Source organism: Pararge aegeria, chromosome 18, assembly GCF_905163445.1.
Source record: "Pararge aegeria chromosome 18, ilParAegt1.1, whole genome shotgun sequence".
In the NCBI taxonomy this organism is placed as follows: Eukaryota; Metazoa; Arthropoda; class Insecta; order Lepidoptera; family Nymphalidae; genus Pararge; species Pararge aegeria.
This window is the reverse complement of record NC_053197.1, coordinates 15,321,855-15,341,779: the sequence shown is the minus strand read 5'-3', so window position 1 is coordinate 15,341,779 and position 19,925 is coordinate 15,321,855. Positions and strand designations below refer to the sequence as shown.

The following is a 19,925-nucleotide window of genomic DNA, read 5'->3' as shown; positions in this document are numbered from 1 at the left end:
GAGTTATAAAAATATTTAAGTTTGTATAACATACTAAGTGGAAGGCTTTCTTACAATAAAAAAAAAATTAACGTCTGCCACTATTCTTCGGTATTGGATAAAGGTTTTTGCTGAAACATTAATATTAGTCTAAATATTACGGAATTAATTATTGTCATTAAAAAAATAATTGGAAACCTTTGGTAAACCGCCATTTCTTATTTTCAAATCAGTTTAGATTCTGAGATAGCTTTTCTTCAAAAACCATTATTACTGGATTCTCTTATTTTTAATTTGTCTGAGATTCTTCATTAGAACCTCCGACGTTATTAAATACAATTAGTAGAGCATTAAAATCCGCCAGCGCCTCGATTATTATCAAGACAATTCTACAAGATCGAGACAAATAGGTCAGATGAGGGATATTAACAACTGTGAACCATTTGCCGCCTAGGCCAATTTATTTTAAGAGCCGGGTAACTTTTTCTTTATTCCACTACAAGTTAGCTTTCGACTGCCTCTCACTTTTGCAACTTATATACTTCACCCTCAAAATTTAAAGTGTATACAGAAATTCATTTATAACAAGTTTCTCTTAAATATTTTATCTGCTTTTATATATATTTGGTTAAAGATTAAAGTGTCTGTGATCGGTATAAATTGGAGTAGACATTCAAAATGACTTGAACTCAGATCAAAAGGAAATATAAAAATGGCGGGAAAAATAAAGGTACAGAGGAGTACAGCCAGAAGTCTCAAGGGAAGATTGAACAAGTGATCTCTTTACACTACAGCGAAACCTTTGTGTATAATCCCCACAAAGGAATGCTGTATAAGATGATATGCAGATATACCTAATGTACCTCCATATTTATTTTATTTATTTTTTAAATAAATAAATAAAATAAATAAATATGGACATACATTAGGTATATCTGCATATCATCAGATATACCTAATGTACGTCCATATTTATTTTATTTATTTTTTAAATAAATAAATAAAATAAATAAATAAATAAATAAATAAATAAATATGGACATACATTAGGTATATCTGCATATCATCAGCTCTCAAACTCACAAAGCGATGAGTAGGTAGGTAATAAAACGAAATCCATGCTATCCAAACAACATTAATAAAAACTTTAATCTTCAGTTTTCTGAACTACTTTACTCAACGCAATCCCGAGCGCGAAATAAGAGCAAAAGTGGAACTAGTAGAAACGGAAATAAATTTTCAACTAGAATTCAATTTGAGCCTCGAATGAAATAGGGCAAGAGATCTTCACTTTGCAGTTACAGAATTCCAATGTGGAAGGAATAGAAACGGAAAAAAATTCAACTGGAATCCTATTTAAGCATCTATCTCTCTAATTCAATGATATAGGACAGGACGATTTTCGAAGTTATGTGCGTTTTAAGCAATTATAATTTATATATCTTTATATATATATTTCTTGTGTGCGTGTGTATGTCACTAAACTCCTCCTAAACGGGTGGACCGATATGAATGATTTTTTTGGTATGCGTTTGGGTGGCACCCTGGAATGTTCAGATTCACAAATCAACCCGACAGATGGCGCTGGGGTCCGCTAGTATATATATATAAAAGAAAGTTGTGTTAGTTACATTATTTATAAATAACTGAAGAACGGCTGAACCAATTTTTATGATATTAGATTTTTTGGATTTCTCTTAGACCAGAATAAGATAATAAGTATTAAAATATAACTATCATAAATAAAAAATGATCCGCGGTACAAAGTTCGCCGGGACAGCTAGTTATTGTTAAAAAAACATCGCGAGGAAACCTGCATGCCTGAGATTTCTCTATTATGTGCTCAAAGGCGTGTGAGGTCTACTAATCTGCACTGAGCCAACTGGTGGACAACGGCCTAAGCCCTTCTCATTGTGGGTGGAGACCCGTGCCCTGTAGTGAGCGGGTAAACAGGTTGGATTATAATCCTGAACAAGTCCACTGCGTGATTTGCTTCATTGACCCGATACAAAATACATCTGCAGCGAGCAACGAGAAAAAAAAACGAAGCAGTAAAGAATTATTGTAAGAAAATAAAAATAAAAAGGAATAAGTTGAGGCTGTGCAGAACATTCGTAATTTTAAAATTGTTAGGATTCCGCGAACGACCATCAGGCCGCTATGTCGAATACCAAATGAGGTTGGAATGCAGAAAGAAAATTCCTTTCTAATATCAAATAACTTCAATGAAAATGGTTGTAATAATAAGCTGAACATTCACTTAGCTCACACCGTAGAAACTTGGACAAGAAAAAATGTATTAGCGGTTGGTTTTCCTCACTAAATAAATATATATTAAATATTTGGTATGAGTGATAACTACTATGGAACCAACGCCTAGCCGTAATAGGGAACGAAGGATCTGAATAGACACTTTATATAATGATGTCTAAAAAGTGAGGACGGTAGTAAGCATGATAACAGGGCATTGCCAACTAAACAAACATCTTTTTATTTTAGGTATAACCGACAGTCCTCTGTGCAGAGCATGCATGGAAGCAGATGAAACACCGACACACGTATTGATCCGATGTAGAGGAGTAGCAGAGCAACGCGCAGCATACCTTGGCTCCCCAGCATCACTCCCTGAAGTACTTGGCGACCTGGGCGGCCTGCTAAGCTTCTGGGAGTTAGCTCGGCTGGCTGCAGTGACCCAGCGGGGAGCCGTACCAGTAGCACTACGTACAACGGAAGGTTCCGGCCGACCAAATGATAGGACAATAATTTTAGGAACTCTCAATAGATCTCTTGCTCTTTTAAGCAAAAAAGCACCAGAGGGTCGAGCTGACATGTCTTTAGAAAGCCTGAAAGAAACTTTAGCTTCAGTACTTTTAGAGATGAGATGAGAAATTGTACGATTCTTTTACCTTCTCCAAAATATGATACGCTGCTTCTATGTCCGATGTTATTAGTTTATCTTATTCAAAATTACCATATTATGGATGGATGGATGGACTCGTTTTTCGATTGCTTTGCTTATTATTATTTTCGGTTCCTAATCGTTCGGTTGAAATTTCATTCTTATCTTCTGACTGAGATCGCGAATGTTTATTACTCAATTTCGCAAAATATTTCCATAGTTAGGAGGGTAATGAATATTTCTTTGCTGTCAGAATTTAACCGATTATCTTATAAATTGAATTTTAGCAATAATTACTATTAACAGATGATTCAAAATTAACGTAACTCCAGTAATGCAGCTTTATATACATGCACTGTAAAAAGTAGACTATAAATATGTAACCATGGCAATCTGATTTCAGCTTCATTACAGAGATATAAGGTTGAAATTTCTTCGTCACCAACGCAAATGTCATTGCACATTGACCACGCTAGCGGATGAGGAATTTTAATGACTGAATTGGAATTACTAACTGCAAGAAATAATAAAAAAACGCGAATGTTATGTTCACGGTACTTTACTATTAGATGATAATAATATTATAACCGTGTATTTTTTTATAGAGTTCTTTTTTCTTTATATATTTGCAGTCTAGGTCACCTTAAGTTTTAGCCCTTAAAATACTTAGGTTTTTTTTTTTTTTTTTTATATTTATAGACGAGCGCTTGACTGCAATCACACCTGATGGTAAGCGATGATGCAGCCTAAGGTGGAGCGCGCTTGCCTAGAAGATGCCTATTCACTCTTGATTTGAAGGCACTAATGTTGTAAGAACTGGGGAAAATGGAAGCTGGAAGAGCATTCCAGATCCTAGCGGTGCGAATTAGAAACGAAGATGCGAAGCGCTTCGTACGCGTCCGCGGTATATCGACCACGTAGGGATGCAGATCCTTCCGGTGCCTCGCGGTTCGATGGTAAAAAGGCGAGGGGGGAACTAGATCAAATAGTTCTTGAGCACACTCTCCGAAATATATCCTATAGAATACCGAAAGGCAGGCAACCTTGCGACGATGTTCCAAACTCTTAAGTTTTTTATTGGCTAGGTCACCGATGAGCCTTCTAGCACGGCGATCAACCGAATCCAGGGCATCAAGCTGATACTTGGCAGAGCCATCCCATAAATGGGAACAGTACTCCATGCACGATCGAACTTGAGCTTGGTACAAGGTACTTTGAGCTATTTGTCACTGCCTATAAATTATTTATTAAAATTCAAATGTGAAACCGTCCGTCTGTCACTTGAACTGTGATAGTTAAGACAGTTGAAATTTTCACAGTTTATTTCTTTCTGTTGCCGCTTAACACATTATAAAAAACCGTACTAAAATAAATATTAATATTTAAGGGGGCTTCTTTTATAATAGACATGATTTTTTTTTCGTTATTATTGATAATGGTACGGGACCCTTCAGCGCAAGTGCGACTCACACTTGGCCGGCTTTTTTTATTTTTTTGTTATATTTGTTCCTTTGGATTTTATGACTCATCTTTATCATAGTTCTGGTAAATTTTGATCAAGAAACTCTACCTCTCTACCATTGTTGCCGTTTTTGTGAACTGTGCATTACAATGCATTACAATTGAACATAAACAGAGCGTTAATAAGAATGCTAAGTGGACGGTAATTCACGATGCGCAAGAATTCGTTGAATCGTCTACTGCAAACTTTTATCAGGCAATACTTTAATGAATATTACTACTTTAATAAATAACAAGTTTGATTTGAATATGGAGTATGGAGTATGGACTCGTCATATTGTCTATCTGAAATCCTTTCAAAAAGCAAGCTTTCTTATCAAATTTGACTTTACTTATCAAATCACAAACTAAAAATTACGCAAACCAGGTAAAGAAACTTCGTAAACAGCATTTCGTGTGCATATAAATATGCACATTTCACCGAAAAAAAAGTCTGTTAGACGGTTCGAAGCGATTAAACAATTATTGAAAAAGGTATTTCTTTTTATTCCACTACAAATTAACCCTTTAATGTAATCTCACCTGGTGGAAAGTGATGATGCAGCCTAAAATAGAAGCGGGCTAACCTGTTCGAGAGTACGGTAGTCACCTAATCGGTTTCCACGCGACATCGCACCGGAACACTGAATCACTAAGCGGCACGTCTTTTCTGTAGGGTACCACACTAGCAACGACCAAAGCCTCCCACTGATTTTCGGCATAGGCTACTTTTTATCCCAGGAAAATAAACGGATCGGACGGATAACGCTGACGAAGAACGCGGGCAGCAGCTATTATTACAATAATACTGTTTAAGCGATGGTAGTTAGGCCCCTGCTCGTAATTTGTTTTTACAAATATAACAAACGAAATTGTTTGCGCTTTGAAGAATAAAAATCCATCCACAATACGAAGTTGGTTGAAAGCTGAACAAAGGGCATTTAATGTAATTGAAATACAACATGCGAATAATAAACGTTACAGGCCTTCAGACTACAAAGCGGTCAACGCTACAAACCGAGTTGTAATCGATATAAAGGTACACAAAACAGCTATTATTAGCACGGTTCACATTGCTCCAGTAGAATTTCACGTCAAGCAAGTAAAGCCACCAAAAGTGTGATGTGGAGAAACTACCTCAGAGTATATTAACGTAATAAAACAAGAAGATACAGAATAAGAACCACAGTAATCAGAGTAGCCGAATGAGTTGTGAAATGAAATGACAGTGGGCACATAGATCGTAAAACCGATGAATGTTGCCAGCTAAAAAGCAGCAAGAACGACGTCGTTACACATAGTAATCGCAAGGTTAGTAGACAAATCATTGCTAGTGGAGATAATATTAACACACAGCAGGGCGTTAGAGACCCTTACAAGAGACCTATATGAAACCATCAGTACAAGTTCATCAAATTGAAATTGCTACACGGATAATGAGAGCACCGTTTGGTTGACCTAGGTTATGTGTGTAGTAGGCTCGGCTCATCCAGTCCAGTTTTAATAAAAACAAAATAGTGTAATTGATAAAGAAGCACTAAATAGACATGTTAAATTTTAATTCTCCTCGATGTTTTTTGCATTATTGCTCTAGAGCTTGATAGTGCGTGCTTTATTATTCTGAAACGCGGAATAAATCATGGGCATGGCGTTTAAAAATATTTGTATTTGTAAATCTCGCACAAAGATCTCTTAGTGTTCGGCGCTCAATGGCCTATTTATGACATAAGTGTATGGACGATCGATATATAAGCAATACATTCTAGTTTTACGCTGGAAATAACTTACTGGATCCAGTTACTGGAAACCTATGAACCGGCCGTAAAGGTACACAAAACAGTACTTTATGAACGCAATAAAGCAGTAGTTTCGATGAAAGATTAAGTATTTAGTTTATCGTGGATAATATGTCCTTGCTTTATATTTGCATTCGTGAAATATATTTGTGCCGAAGCAACGAAGTCAATGATTGCATGAATCCCGAAATATCCTGATCGTTATTGAAAAAATCTAGTGAAATGAAGTGTAAATGTTTATTACAATTTAGGTACTAAATGGAAATACTAAAAGAAAAAAGTTGGTTTAAGTGGTTATAAGAAAATAAACACAAAGGTTACATATTAAATCAATGATTTCGAGGCCCATTTCCGTTGTTTTGGAAACAATATTATTTTGACATTTCCCTATATTCACTTTAGTGTAACATTTTATTCCAAATTTAGCGTAGTATCCAGATCTGTTGTATCATTAGGGATTTCAGGAAATCCTTGAAATGTTAGTGTGTCTGCATTATAAGTACTACTATTAGTATTAATGTATTTCTCTACGACATATCCAACTTGAATTAAGTGAGCCCATCCGTTTGTCATTAGTGCATGAAACGAATGATATAGATAGACACGTGTATGTACTAATAATTTAGTCTAGAAAACAGTGACATCATCAGATCAACCACTGGAGTCCCGAGTCCACAGCTGGACTCGGGTCTTTTGTCAGGATTTCCACTCACTGAGGTTTCCGTAAAGCTCTACAAATTAAATCTTCAATAGAAACATTTAAAAAATGTGGTTAAACTTCAACTAAATTTAATTGACCGATAAGCGCGATTGCCGTATCGATGATTACATTAACACTTCATATTGGATTAGCGGACTAGATTTCTAATGGAAACGAGAAGCCGAGAAACCGCAAAACAGAAAAATATAACAGATGAAAACACTGGTTAATCTAACCATATACCTAAGTATAATCTATATAAGCTACGTTTCACATTTAGAAAACTTGAGGACGGTGAAAAATGGACGCGTATTTTCCACACAGATTTTTTTTAATACCGGCTTCGAGGAGCGGTCGCGACACCACCGCTCTCATTGGATGCCGAGTGCGTACTAAAGCAAATCGACTCGTAGTAGCTGAGTAGGTGGCTAGTGTGGCGCACGCATTGGCGCCAGGCAATATCGAGTCGATAGAACTACACAGGGCCACAAAAATAAATATTTCCACAACGAAAAGCTTCATTATCATCGTCGTTTTCAGCCAGCTACAGAGCTGGAGCCTCGTCTAAGAATGAGATTAAGACTGTGGGATTTAGGCCCAAGACCACGCGAATACGCATTGGTAAACTTCACACTCCTGTGAGACCACTATGCAAACTCAGGCCTGCAGGTTTCTTTCATCGTTAAAGCAAGTAACATTTGATTGCTTAAGACGCACATAGCTCTAAATGACATAGTCTGGTGATGATGATAATGATGTAAATGGTAAATCAGTGTACATTTTCAGACGACAACATGTTTTAACACATTAACCTCATCAATAACCTATAACAGTTGACCGCTGGACCAGAAGCCTTTACTCTGGGTAGCCGTTACTCTATTATTGGTTCACCCATCACACTGAACATATGGAATGGTAATCGCAGTAACTGTATCCCTATCAGGTCACACAATCAACCTCTGCATAGCGTCTACGCCGGCGAAGATAAGGTCCGCGACTACTGACGTCATCTGGAGGTGGACTCACACCACGGCCTCTGAGGCTTGCGGATTAATCACTGTCTGAAACCCCGTCACTCAAATCATCGCCTGAGCCAAAGTTCGGCCTCACATGAGGCGCCCCCAGACCAGCGATCCCTTCGCTTCTTCAAGGGTTCATATTCTTTCATCCGAGCCTCGTTGCCAGGGTACGCTGTTAAAATCATTAGGGCAATCAGCTCTATAAAATCAGAAAAAAAAAGTAACTTGTAGCAGGAGCATCTAAGAAGCATTCCCTAATCAAACTTATCATCTTATCACTCCTCAAACATAATCATAATACGTATCTACGAAATGAATAGCAGACGAAAACACAAATACAAAACTTCGCATGACTCACAGCACCGCCCTATTCCACAGATGGGGGTGACCACCCCTGCGATTAACATACACACACACATGCGCATTTGTGCAATGCACTCGCACACACAAAAGTGGCCTGAATGTGAATCATGATGGGCGCATTGAAACCGCAAACAAAAACTTGCCCGTTATGCACTTTTACTCACCAATTAGCCAGATTAATAAAGAGACAAGAGCTCTGTTGAGTTTATTTAGGCATAGACTGCGAAATAACTCGGAATTGCTGCGAAATAGCTTTTTTTTTTATTTCTTCTACAAGTTCGCGATCTCACCTCATGTTAAGTGATGACGCAGTCGAAGATAACAGCGGGCTAACCTGTTAGAGTTTAGGCAGTTATAATGGATCCATACTCTTAATCGGTTTCTTTGTCGGGTAGAGACGAGAGAAAATATAGAAATTAAAAATTGACCGAGACTCTTCGATTGCGAGCAAGCTTGCAATTAAAATATCACTGCTTCAACGGGGAAGGAAAACATCGTGAGAAAACCTGCACGCCTGAGTTCTCCATGATGTTTTCAAACTCTCGTTGTCTGCTTTCTGCGTCTAAGGCCGTAACCGATTACCACAACTGGAGATGAACATGAATGTTTTTCAGTGTTTGGGTGGTTATCTGTATATTATACGAATTAATGTGTATTATATTCATAAAAATATTCATCAGTCATCTTAGTACCCATGGCACAAAGTACGCTTACTTTTGGGCTAGATGACGATGTGTGTATTGTCAAAGTATATTTACTTATTTATTAAAATAAAAAAGTGTGTGGAGTCCACAGTAGTCTGTATGTAGAATCTTATATTCTACATACGGACTACAGTGCACTGGTGGACTTGACCATACTTCGGTAGGATATAATGGAGTAAAAGTACAGAGGCTATACATTTCATAACAAGCTTTTCTACTCCCATATTTTATTGTTTTGAAATAAATACCTACTCTAAACTTATTAAGGGCTAGCGTAAGGGCTTCTGTTTTACTTACGGGGTGCCGAGTTGGAATCCCAGCACGCAACTCCAACCTTTGTAAGCCTGGGACTCTAACTCATGAACATGGGCTGACCTTATTCATTAATTAAATAAGAATAATCAAAAGTTTTATTACGTACCCACTTTACAAAATTAATCATCATCTTCATCCTATCAACCCATTACTGACCCGCTATAGGGCACGGGTCTCCTCTCACAATGAGAACGGTTAAGGCCGTAGCCCACCACGCTGGCCCAGTGCGGATTGGGGGACTTCACACACCTTTGAGAATTTGAATATTATGAAGAACTCTGAGGCATGCAGGTTTCCTCACAATGTTTTCCTTCACCGTTGAAGCAAGCGATGCTTAAAACGCACATAACTTATAAAAGTTAGAGGTGCGTGCTGGGATTCGAACTCGGCCTCCCGAAAGTGAAGCCGAGGTCTTACCCGCTTGGCTATACCGCTGCACTTTACAAAATTACTGTAACACAATTCAATGCAAAATAAAGAATTCAAGTGAAGAGAGTTATTAAGTTGAAGAATTTTGAGCGCGCTAGTCTCTAGAACTTCCAGTCGGATTTGTTGTAGTGAATGTTTAAGGGCTATATAAAATCACGCCTCGAAGCCGCCCTAGGAGGTGGACACCCGGCTAAGTTTGTTGTGGGCGCCTTCTTAGACCAGGGTGCGTTTGAAAACCTCGTAGCTTTATTTTAATTTTACGAATGTCATTTTCGCCATCATCTCACTACTATGTACAGATTTTATGATTAATTAATGAATCAAAGGTGCCATCTATGTGTCTATTTGAATCCCTATCCCTACTAATCCCTACTAATATTATAAATGTCAATGTAAGTTTGTTTGTTACGTTTTCACGCAAAAACTGCTTAACTGATCCTCATGAAACTTTGTACACATATTCTTGGAAGTGTTAGAAGTAATAAAGAATACTTTTATCCCGACATTAAGCTCGGTTCCTTTGGGAGAGGGGATAAAAGTGTTTGACGATTTTACACCATAACTCCGACAAGTAAACCGATTTAAATAATTATTTTTGTACTATAGAGGTTAAAATATGTGTTTAATTTTGCCCAAACTTTGTGTAGATCTGATGAATTTGGTTGGAGATAGAGGACAGAACTCCTCAGCGAACAGCAGGAAACCCCTCATTTTTAGGTTTAGCAATACTGAATACTTTAATTTATTTTAGAACTACAACTAAATTGAATGCCACATAAAAAAACAAAATCAAACGCAGACGAAGTCGCGGGCAATAAATAGCTAGTAAAGGAATATTTGACTTTGGCTTTGGAGCCGAGTAATGTCAGAAACAAAGTAAAACGAAAACTAACTATTAAAGTGGGTGGGCGATGCACCGAGGTAGTACTCAATATTGCCTATATTCCACACAACCCAGACAGACCTAATTAAATTTTGTTATGGAAAAGTTTACTCATCAGAAGTTACGTGGACGAAGTCACGGTGAATCTCGTGTTAAATATTTGCCAAAGCATAGGCTTCATCTTCATTGAGATATCACTTGAGATAAGAAGGAAAGCCACCATTGAAATTACGTAAACACTGCAAGGTCAACAGAATCGATACATAATATATAAATTTATTATAAAAAAACCCCCCGACTTGCAATATTGTACATTATTGTACTAGTTAAGCCCTTCCATTAGATACTCATAAGTCATATTGAAGGAGTAGTAAAAAAAGAAATTCGCATTCTGTGCTGGCGGCCATCTTTGACCCATTTTCATCAAATATAGTTATGAAACTCCCGACTGATTCACCTTTCAAACAAAAAAAAACAAAATCAAAATCGGTTCATCCATATAAGAAATTCGATGCCACAGACACAGAAACACACACACGCGCGCGCACGCACGCACGTAAGCAAACACGTGAGCACCAACATGTCTAGAGATGCAATCTCACGTACACGTTTTACAACCTCCCTTGCGCATTGGTGACCGCTGTGAATTTAAGTAGGAGGTCCTGGGTTCAGTTCCCGGTAGAGGCAATTTGGGAATTGGTTATATCTGAATTTTCTCTGGTCTGGTCTGGGAGGCTTTGGCAGTGGCTAGTTACCACCCTACCGACAGACGTGCCGCTAAGCGATCAAGTGTTCCGGTGCGATATCGCGTAGAAACCTATTAGGGGTAGGTATAAATAGCATACTCCCTAACAGTTAGCCCGCGACCATTTTAGTCTGCATCATTACTTGCCACCTGGTAAGATTGCAGTCAAGAGCTAATAGGTAGTGAAATAAAAAATAAAACTTGGCACTCTGGTCGACTGTGTTCGAAAATCTGGCGTGAAAAGAGTTAGCACTGTTGAGATAAGAAGGAAAGCTCGAATTGGAATTACGTAAACACTGCAAGGTCAAACGAATCGATACGAAAGGCGCCAACAGGTCTAGATATGTAATCAGAGCGTGAACTGTACGCTATTGGCACTCATTCTACAGCATAAGCGAAATAGGAGCTTCTAGAAAGTTAAATAATGCATGCCGCTTTCACCGAATGTATTAGGGATATACTATAGGTATAGCTGTTGCCGCCGTTCTACGTCCGCGTATCGAGTAGGAGCAGTTTGTTTTCCTGGGATAAAAAGTAGTCCATGTTACTCTCCAGCCTTTCAAGTAACCAATTTCCGAGTGCCAATCAAAAATCAAGTCGATTGGTTGCAAGCAATGGCGTGCACTTCATACAAGCATAAAAGCACTGCCTACCCCAAAATGTCTGTATAAAGGAGATTTTTTTTCCATATCACGCCATCTTCCTTCTATATGCATACCCTGGTCAAAAACCCTGTGCACGCCACTGGCGTAAAGGTAGGAAAAACAAACAAAAACTTTCGCATTCATAATATTACTATGTTATGAACCCATCCGCTATCCTAATCCAAAGTTATATCATATTTTCATGGAATGCGCAGATAGGTGGCGGTCACGCGTTCACGAGTTTTTATTCGGATTTCGTTTCAGAGATCCTCGCGATGTTTTCATTCGCCGTTGAAGAAAGTGATATTTTCATTGTCTAAAACGCACATAACTTAGAAATGTTAGAGCTGGGTTCGAACTCAGCCTCGCGAAATTGAAGTCGATTCTACCCACTGGGCTATAACCGCTTCTTGAGCCAATTAAGAAAGTATATATTCGCAAATTTGGCTCTTTATGGAGCCTAGGATGTTCTTCTTAAAGATAAAACTCTACCACGCAAACGTCAAACACAAATCTTCTTCGACTCTAAGAGATCGCGAGATAATTAAAAATCATCAACTTTCACAAAAGTAAAATTAAAAGTAATACAGAGAGCTCGAGTCTAGATGGGTTCATGTAATTAATCGTTGCACAATTTTAATTACTTTATTAAATTTATATTTGAAGCGTCCATTCACCGTTGTATCAACACATCAGAGAAAGGCAATCGTCGTCACATAGTTCTGTGATCATCAGTTAATTCATAATAATAGATTGTGAATCAAGACCACGAAATAGCTAAAGGCAAGGCCAATCCAACGAGTCAAAGCCTGCGTCCGATTCGCGGTAGCTTATAATGGCTTTTGTACAAGATTTTCTCGCTCGAATTCGAGGATTCGTTTAAGAGTATTTAACTCTGTATCGTCAAATTAAAAAGAACCTTATGCAAATAGCTTTAGAGTCGCAAATCCTGTACTTCTAATTTTTGTTATACAAAAGTTCTGTCGAAAGCCCGAGAAGAAACTTTGTAGTAGATTGTAAACGACTTCTGGATTATAAGCGATCACATCTTGTACTAAGGCTGCAAATTGATGCAATTGCAAGGATTTATAATAAATTTCTGCGTTATATTAAACACTTCTTCTAAATAATATTGATTTTGCATGTCGTAGGTTAAATGCTAGACGTAAACCTGGCTAGATGAAAGACAAGGTTAGGTTAGGTTAGACAAATAACTTTTTATCTCGTGCGTGGAATGCTTTCAACAGAAATATATTGAGACGGACATTTTACAAGTTATAATTGGCACTTTTAGGAAAAAAAATTCTGGCAAAATTAGTATTATAGGCTTTTAAAGGTTTTGTTTGTTTTTAATTTAAATTTTTCTTGGTAATACGGCTATTTGTGGGTAATGTTATCATTTATGTATAACTAAGTTGTGGAAACTTGATAGGTTTATATGATATAAAAATACGGCATTACTCTTATGAGTTATAGCACTGTTTGTTTCCCTTAAAAAGATAATAATGGGAAAAAAAAATACGCAACTATTGCTAACTTTGACAGAAAATGTGGGTGGTGGGTGGGATATACTATAATAAATCTGCGTTATATTGCAGGATACCTACAGGCGTGATGTTATGTTGTATTTTACTTGCAATGCATATTTATGCTATCGCAGCATATCGCGGTTGATTGCAAATCTATATGTAACTAGCGTACCCAGCCCGCTTCGCCGGGCTAGATTTTGCTTTATTTTATTTAATACATCATAATTTTTTTAATTTAAGTCTCATAATATATTTAATCATTTATTTCTCTCGGTATTCATTCTCTTCTATTCTCTTCTCGAGCGGGTGAAGATCGATATCTACACCCATGTACACCCAACAATAGAATATCATCATAGTAAATAAAAGCTGTATTTGACAGTTTGACAGATCAAAAATAGGTGTGCTCCGATCGTCACCAAACATTAAAGGATTACTCGCCAGGTCAATCAGGAGATTCCCTGAAAGTTTCATTGAAATCGGTCCAGCCGTTTCGGAGCCTATACGGAACATACCCACACACTTTCTCTTTTATATATGTATATAGATAGATTGAAATGGTACATTCCGGAATAAAACCCCTTTCGAGCAAAAAAATAACTGCAAAACCGTCAGCCTCATGTTCATTCACAACGGTTGCCGTTGTGAATGAACATGAGGTTGATGATGATGATGATGATGATGACATGATGCTTGGCGGCAGAAATATGCACGGCTGTAATACTTCTCCAGACGAGCTCTGTCAAAAAGCTCTACTAAGTACTAATATTAAGTAGGACGTATGGAAGATGACATTCTTATTGTTAAGAAAAGTCCCGAATAAATAAAGAATTGAAAAAAAAAAAGTACTGATATTAATGTAAATAAAATTTATTTCAGTTTTATTAGTGACTGATTTTACAGTATAACTTTCAAATACACTGTGGTTAAAATCAAGGCATTACAAGATAAATTGTGGCTTATTAAAGTCCAGATCGCGGATGGTGATAGACGGAACGGATTAGCGGCCATTTATAAAGATAACACTCCTTTCACATTTCATTAAACTTTACTAGGTTAGGAATAATGAATAGCCGTTGAAAGTAAAATAATGGGTTGAGAAAAAGTTAGTTATCGCTGGCCTTCAAATTAATCAAATTATAATTTGACGTCTCAGTGAGAGAACATTTGCGGAGCAGCTTCTAACATTAATATTTTAATCATAACTATTGGACATACATCTTTACACGAATCGACATGTGTTAAGTGTTTACCTACCTTTACGACCTATATTTACAATAAGTTCGAGTGTTTTACTTATACCACTGGTGAGAATATATTTTATACGTAAAAATAAATTTACTTTAGGTTCCTTTTAATATATTTTTAATTATTGGTTTTTTAAGGGAAGCAAATTGTTTTGCTCTATTGCTTTACACCATTTTTTTACATTATAAAGATGTAAACTAAAATATTTTTATTATTTTTATATAATGTGGTGGTGAAAGCAGATCAGAATACAGTTGTCATCACCCCTCTCCTTCCCGCGGGTGTCGTACGAGGCGACTAAGGGAATATAACTGAAGCGGGCAGCAGCGTCCTCAGTGCTACTAGTAACATTTACTGCGATCACCAATCCGCATGCCCAGCGTGGTGACTATGGGCAAATCCTCAAGAGGCCTTTAGTCCAGCAGCGGACTGTAATAGGCTGTTGATGATGACGATGAATCTGAAATATTCGTACCCACGCCATTAAAGAATAGATTTAAAGAAGGCAGAAAACGTCTTGGTATCTCTATCGCACAAAATAAGGGAGTGCTAATATTGTGCGAATGACCTAGTCACTCAGCGAGCGACGAAGAGAGCTATGCTCGGCTACATGATCAAATCAGGAATGAAGAGATCCGTAGAAGGACCAAATTTACCGACATAGCTCAACGGGTCGCGAAGCTGAAGTAGCAATGGGCGGGGCACATAGCTCGAAGAACCGATTTAATTGGGGTCCCAAGATCCCTGGACCCAATCGGCACAAGAACGTGGTATGTAGAACTCCCTACAAAAGTCCTATATCCAGCAGTAGAAGTCCACTGGTTTACGATGATGATGATGGGATAACACAGCATCGGAAGCTTTTTATAAATCTTTTCTTGATGGGTGCGGGTATATGTGTTTACAAAATGTTCATACATCACTGATGCTACATAGACTTCACCGTTAAAGTTACTAGCTTTGTTTGTATTTGTATCGAATGACTGCATTGTCCTATTTCATCAAAGCCAAGAGCCAAAGACTATTAGAGCACTGACAACGGCCGGTCACTTGGCATTGTTCAACTTTCCTCATTTCTACCATTCTTACTGCACAATGGCAATACTTGACCTAAATAGAACAGCTGTTAGCTGCTTTTTATCTGACAAACATTTTTTGTTATACATCGGTTAGATTATAAAGTAAGGTTACCGAAAATATACAAGGAGTTAAGATAAACAAACCCACGAGTTAAATAAATACCGTATCCTCCCTAAAGCTTAAGGCTGAATGCTTTCAAGAATTCCAAATACCTTACTCTGATGATAATTTGCCACAAATAGCACAAGTTTTTTCAGGCATATTAAAACCTACTGTTATATTATTAATTTTTTTTTTTTTTAATATTTATTATATGTTAGATGCATTTGTGTGTAATAGTTTATGTATTAGTATTAAGTATTCGTATGTATGTATTTTCTAGATATATACGTCATATCACCAGTACACACGAACAACCAGTTAAGTAGGTCCAATCTCGACAAAGATGTGAACCGCCGAAACCAAATCGGATGGGCAGCGTTCGGGAAACTTCGTGACATATTTTCGTCCCAAATCCCTCAGTGTCTGAAGACCAAAGTCTTCGAACAGTGCGTGTTGCCAGTGATGACTTACTGATTTGAGACGTGGTCGCTAACTATGGGCCTCATGAAAAGGCTCAGAGTCACTCAGCGAGCGATGGAAAGAGCTATGTTAGGAGTATCTCTGCGTGACCAACGTGAATGAAAGTTACCGACATAGCTCAACGAGTCGCGAAGCAGGAGTGGCAATGGGCGGAGCACATAGCTCGGGGAACCGGTGGACGTTGGGGTTTCAAGCTGTTGGAGTGGCAACCACGCAACGGTAAACGCAGCGTTAGTCAACCCCCAAACAGGTGGACCGACGAAATCAAACGAGTCGCGGGAAGCCGCTACTCGTTTTATTTCACAAGCGGCCCAGAATTGTGGAGCTTGGAACGCCCTAAAAAAGACCTTAGTCCAGTAGTGGACGTCAATCGGTTGATTTGATGATGTGTGTGATTTATAATCTGTACCACCTACACCTGTTTTGTCTTTATTTCCTAATTCTAAGGTCGCCTGGCAGAGATCGCTACTAAGAGATAAGGCCGGCTTTTGTATTCTGCATTTATTTTTATGTTTCTGTTTTCTTGTATAATTCTTTAACTTCATGTGGTGTAAAGAGTAATAATAATAATACTGATAACCCCCTTGTAGTATATAACCGTTAAAGCAGTGCTACGTAGATACGAAACCTAATGCAAAAAATCGCATTCAAGTCGTACCTATATTATACCCATATTTTTTTTGCATCGGCGGTTTATGGCTATTTTATTTACGCCAGATGCAAAAAGTATGTCTTTTTGCATTTGATTGAGAATTCTATACTGTTAAACAAATATTGTGGTTAGATATTTTGGTATGTCATCAGGCATTATAAAACAACCCCCGCCGCGTCTGTCTGGGCGCTAAAAACTGAAAAACTCCCGGACGGATGCCGCGTTGCCGGAAATGCCGCGGGCTACCCAGTCGCGTATGATATAGTTTGGAAATAAAAGGACCCGGTTAGTAGCGCTACAATGAAGTTCTAGGTTTTTTTCAGTATTTGAACCGGTACCCCGCAACTTTGTCTGCACCAAATAGGTTATGATTTTTTGCAGACAAAGTTTCGCGGTTCAGCTAGTATGAAATAGAAAAAAAGTAGCGTCAACTCTATTTATGTAGAGTCGGAAGGAGTAAACGAGATGTTTTTACTACGAATCTCTGCCCAGCGTTATCGGGGTCTCTCTCCTGCACCTTACCAGTGTACATCAATTCTCCGAGCTGTGTTCGCCACCCATAGCCAGGTTAGCTTCGCATCTCCTTGAACTATGTTGGTAACTATGGATCTTCTACGTATCTTCTCATCTCAGCTTTGATTATGAAATAATCCCAGTTCTCTTCAACGCTCTGTCATCAAGCGAATAGCTAGCGACCATTTTCCGGAGCCATAAGACATCACATCACTAACAATACGCCTTGCTTTATAAACTTTATATCATAATTATCATCAAATCAACCCATCAAACCATCCGGCTCACTACAAGGTCCTCCAAGGTCAAAGGTCCTACAAGTCCTGAGAAACCACAGGTATGCAGATTTACCGCTAAAGCCAGTGATATTATAATTGCTTAAAACGCACATAACTTGCATAAAATTAGAGGTGCGTGCTTGGATTCGAACTCGGCACCGCGAAAGTTAAACCGAAACCCTAACCTCTATATATATATATATATATAAAAGAGAAAGTGTGTGGGTATTTTCCGTATAGGCTCCGAAACGGCTGGACCGATTTCAATGAAACTTTCAGGGAATCTCCGGATTGACCTGGCAAGTAATCCTGTAAAGTTTGGTGAATATCGGAGCACTCCTATTTTTGAACTGTCAAACTGTCAAATACAACTTTTATTTACTATGATGATATTCTATTGTTGGGTGTAGATAATGATCTTCACCCGTTCGAGAAGAGAATAGAAGAGAATGAATACGGAGAGAAATAAAAGATTTAATATATTATGAGACTTAATTTAAAAAATTTATGACGTAAGTTTTGTTTAAATAAAATAAAGCAAAATCTAGCCCGGCGAAGGGGGCTGGGTACGCTAGTACGCTGTATAAACATTGTACGGAAAGTACTTAAAAAAAATTGTCGATAGGAGATAATTATTTGAAAGCAATAAGAGATGGGAGTAGAAAGGCTTGTAATGAAATTTATAGCCTCTGTACTTTTACTCAATTACATCCTACCGAAGCATTGACTTATATTCTACATACTTTCTATTCTATATCGTTGTTTAAGCGTACAAGTATTGCCTTTTTTAACCGATTTCAAAAAAGGAGGTTTCTAAATTCGACCGTATATATGCTATTTTAGATAGTGCCATTAAAGGCAAAAAGAAGGTATAAACGTGTAAAGATATTTTACCGACTACCTCATTAGTTAAACATGGTCGATTACAAATCACAAATTCAAATTCAGTCAGTCTGTTTGTCATGACTCTACCACCGGTTCGTAAGGCAGGCACGCAAATAACTTAGATTCTAATTCTTACTATAAGAAAATTCAAAATAAGATCTTCCAGTTCAGCGTTATAAATATCCGTCAGTTATGCTAGTTCATATCTTCAGACTAATGTAATGTAATGCACTGAGAAAAACTAGGAAGGTAAAAAAAAAAAGAGTCGTTGGCTTGCGCATTCAAAATTCAAAAAAATTCAAAATTCAAAATGCATTTATTTCAAGTAGGCCTAATATAAGCACTTTTGAAACGTCAAGTCTGTCTGTTTATAGTGATTCTACCACCGGTTCGGAAGGCAGATTCTACCGAGAAGAAGCCGGCAAGAAACTCAGCAGTTGCTCTTTTCCAACATCAACAATTTACATTTTGTATTTTAACATTCATTTTTCTATCTTGTGAGAGCTGAAAGCGGAGCCGGATGCTTCCAAGCAACCTTGTCATTAAAAAATTCATCAATTGTATAGTAACCTCGCTCTAATAAATGTGTTTTAACAAATTCTTTAAACTTGTGCATTGGCAGGTCCAAAATCACCTTAGGAATCATATTATTCGGCCGTGACCTTACTGCGGGACTCAGAATGCAGAAAGGTAAGGGCAGACGGGACCAGTTTCGTGCCCGGTTATACTTGCAGGTAAAGTTATCACCTATTATTATATACATGTTTATTATTAGTATAATAATTGTTAGAATAATAATTATCATCATGCGGTAAGTTGGACAACCCATGTACCGAATAAATATAGAACTTCTAAATGACAACCGAAATAATACTTTGCAGGCGTTAGAGGTACATTATGTACTGTCTGTCAGACTTATCTGTGAAACCGAAAACCTAACAGTTTTTGTGTAAACCACTGTCATAGTAAAACTGAAAGAAATCAGATACAGCCCTAACATTAATTGCAAAATTAAAATCACGTGACACTTTATTAGCTACGAGTCGCGTAGCGTAAGTACTATGCACGTGTCAGTCTTTTATCTTCAATAGATTTGGCATAAACACTTAGGTATTTTGAATTCGTTTGTATGGAAAAAATAAATACGCTTTTGATTTAATATTTTTACAGCGTGATTCCTAA

General features: G+C 37.7%; 1 protein-coding gene across 4 annotated transcripts in view; it reads right to left on the bottom strand.

Annotated features, from left to right (window-relative positions):
- LOC120631458 (kinesin light chain) overlaps positions 1 to 19,925 on the bottom strand; it is a 75,892-nt gene that overhangs the window by 52,713 nt on the left and 3,254 nt on the right. Inside the window, exon 1 of one of the 4 annotated variants that reach the window (XM_039901061.1) lies at positions 7,118 to 7,242. The exons of 1 other annotated variant lie outside the window; for it this stretch is intronic. The gene's annotated coding sequence lies outside the window, so the exon portion shown is untranslated. Of the gene's footprint in view, positions 1 to 7,117; positions 7,243 to 19,925 lie in introns of those variants that run through there. 2 more of the 4 variants (XM_039901060.1, XM_039901058.1) reach the window with 2 other exon arrangements.